The following is a 3545-nucleotide window of genomic DNA, read 5'->3' on the forward strand; positions in this document are numbered from 1 at the left end:
TTGGGGCATAAATTTGAATAAGTCATATGAACGGGTCTTCCTTGTAGGCATATGGATATTATCCTATCACTGACAGCATTGTACTTCAGGACAGATCTTGAAACCTCCTTTGTGATGATGAATGGCATGCCATTCCTTTTCAAACTGTCATTCCTGGCATAGTAGATCATGTGGTTGTCTGATTCAAAATGGCCAAAACCAGTCCCTTTCAGCTCACTAATGCTGAGAATATCAATCTTTATGCGTTCCATTTCCTTTTTAAGAACTTCCAGTTTTCCTAGATTCATACTTTATACATTCCATGTTCCGATGATTAATGGATGTCTGCAGCTGTTTCTCTTCAATTTGAGTGGTGCCACATCAGCAAATGTAGGTCTCGAAAACTTTACAGATTGAATAAGTATGGGGAAAGAATACAACCCTGACACACTTCCCTCTTGATTTTAAACCATGAAGTACTCCCTTGTTCTGTCTGAATGACAGCCTCCTGGTCTATACACAGGTTCCTCATGAGTACAATTAAATATTCTGGAATTCCTATTCTTCTCAATGTTATCCTCAATTTGTTATGATCCACACAATTAAATGCTTTGACATAGTAAATGAAACATGAGTAACATCTTACTGGCATTCTTTGCTTTGAGCCAAGATCCATCTGACATCCAAAATGAAATCCCTCATTCCACATACTTTTCTGAATCCAGCTTGCACCTCTGGAAGTTCATTGAAAATATACTGCTACAACCATTTTTAAATTATGTTCAGTAAGATTTTACTTGTGTGTTATTCTAGTGATATTGTTTGAAGATTTGTACATTATGTGGGATGGCCTTTCTTTGGAAGGCATATAAATATGGATTTCTTCATCAGATGGCTAGGTAGCTATCTTCCAAATCTCTTGGCATAGTTGAGTGAGTGCCTCCAGTGGGGCATCAGTTTGTTGAAACATCTCAGTGGGTATTCCATCAATTCCTGGAGCCTTGTTCTTTGCCAATTCCTTCAGTGCAGCTTCGACTTCTTCCTTCAATATCATTTGTTCTTGATCATATGCCACCTCCTGAAATAGATGAACACCGACCAATTCTTTTTGGTACAGTGACTCTGTATATTCCTTCTATCTTCTTTTGATGCTTCCTTCATCATTCTATATTTTGCCCAGAGAATTTTCAATATTGCAACTCAAGGCTAAATTTTTTTCCTCAGTTCTTTCACCTTGAGAAATACTGAGCGTGTTCTTCCCTTTTGGTTTTCTAACTACAAGTCTTTACACATTTCATTATAGTAATTGGCTTTGTGCTCGAGCTGCTCTTTAAAATCTTCTGTTCAGCTATTTGATCTTATCATTTTTTTTCATTAGCTTTAGCTACTCTCTGCTCAAGGGCAAGTTTCAGAGTCTCTTCTGTCATCCATTTTGGTCTTTTCTTCTTTTCTCATCTTTTTAAATGATCAATTGCTTTCTTCATGGATGATGTTCTTGATGCCATCCCACAATTCTTCTGGTTTTTGGTCACTGGTGTTTATTGCATCAAATCTATTCTTCAGGTGGTCTCTAAGTTCAGCAGAGATATTATTAAGATCATATGTTGGCTCTCATAGACTCGTTTTAATTGTCTTCAAATTGAACTTGCATATGAGCAGTCGATGGTCTGTTCCACAATCAGCTCTTGGCCTTGTTTTGGCCAAAGACATTGAGCTTTTCCATCTCCTCTTGCTTCAGATATAGTCAATCTGATTCCTGTGTATTCTATCTGGCAATGTCCACATGCAAAGCTGCTGTTTGTGTTGTTGAAAAAAGGTATTTGCAATGAGTAAGTTGTTAGTCTTGCAAAATTCTGTCATGCAATCTCCAGCATTATTTTTGTCACCAAGGCCAAAGTTTCCAACTACCACTGATTCTTCTTTGTTCCAACTTTTGCATTCCAGTCACCAGTGATAATTAACACTTCTTGATTGCACTTTTGGTCCATTTCAAACTGCAGAAGTTGTTAAAAATCAATTTCCTCATCTTTGTCTTTACTGGTTGGTGCGTAAATTTGAATAATAGTTGTATTAACTGGTCGTCCTAGTAGGCATATGGATATTATCTTATCTTATCAAGATCTGTCCTGAAGTACAAGATACTTCAGGACAGATCTTGAAACATCCTTTGTGATGATAAATGGCATGCCATTCCTCTTCAAATTGTCATTACTGGCATAGTAGATCACATAGTTTTCTGATTCAAAATGATGAAAACAAGTCCATTTCCACTCACTAATACCTAGGATATCAATCTTTATGCATTCCATTGCATTTTTGACCACTTCCAGTTTTCCTAAATTTATACTTCATACATCCCATGTTCCAATTACCAATGGATGTTTGCAATTTGAGGATGTTATCCTCAATTTGAGTTGTATCACATCAGCAAATGGAGGTCTTGAAAGTTTTACTTTATCCATATCAATCAGTAAGGCTGGTTCTACTCTGATGATACAGCTCTTTCCCAGTCATATTTTGATAGCCTTCTGCCCTAAATTGCTCATCCTGCTGCATTATATCAATGTTTCCAAACTATTCATAATGTTGCCCAGTAACGTATCAGTGTTTCTCTGCTATTCATAAGGTTTTCCCTGGACAATTCATTGAGAAGTGGATGACTTCTTCCTTCTTCCTGGTCTGCCTCAGTCTGTAAGCTGCACTGAAGCCTGTGCACCATATACAACATTGTTAGCATTTGAAACACTGCTGACATAGCCTCAAGCCTCACAGCAATGTACAAGCCACCACAATATGAAAAACTGACAGATGAGTTTGTCTCCCTTAGCTGTTGAAAACCTCTCCGCCCTCCCCTTACCTGGATCTCTGCTGCTGCTCTCTCTGTTGTTCCCTCTGGCTTTTCTTCCTTTTTCCCCACTTCCCTGTCTCTTGGAGGTGAGGCCTGGGCCCCTCCCATTACCTGTATCCTTATAAAACAAGTCTCAGTAAATTTAAAAACACTGAAATACTGCAAAAAATCTTCTCAGATCTGTATATAATTAGAAATCAACAATAGGAAGATCAGTGGAAAAAGAGCAAACACATGGAAACTGAATAATAAACTACTGGAAAATGAGTAGTAACAGAAGTAGTAAAAATGAAATAAAAAAATTCCTTGAATCAATTGAGAATGAAAACACAACGTACCAAAGTCCTTGGGGCACAGCAAAAACAATCATCAGAGGCCAATTTATAGCAATAAATGCACATATCAAAAAAAAGAAGAAAGAACCAAAATCAATACCTTAACCCAGCGTCTCCAATAATTAGAAAAAGAGCAGCCAAAAAAGCCCACAGTCACCAGAAGAAAAGAAATAATAAAGATTCGAAGAGAAATAAGTGACATAGACAGTAGACAATAGAAAAAAGTCAACAAAGCTAGAATTTGGTTCCTTGAGAAGATTAATAAAACTGATAAACCACTGGCAAATTTAACAAAGGAAAACAGGGAGATATTACAAATAATATGAATAAGAAAAGAACTGGGCAACATCACAACAAAACCAACAAAAATTAAAAGGATACTA

The sequence above is a fragment of the Orycteropus afer genome, unplaced genomic scaffold (assembly GCF_000298275.1).
Source record: "Orycteropus afer afer isolate SDZICR_OR568_19922 unplaced genomic scaffold, OryAfe1.0 scaffold00102, whole genome shotgun sequence".
In the NCBI taxonomy this organism is placed as follows: Eukaryota; Metazoa; Chordata; class Mammalia; order Tubulidentata; family Orycteropodidae; genus Orycteropus; species Orycteropus afer.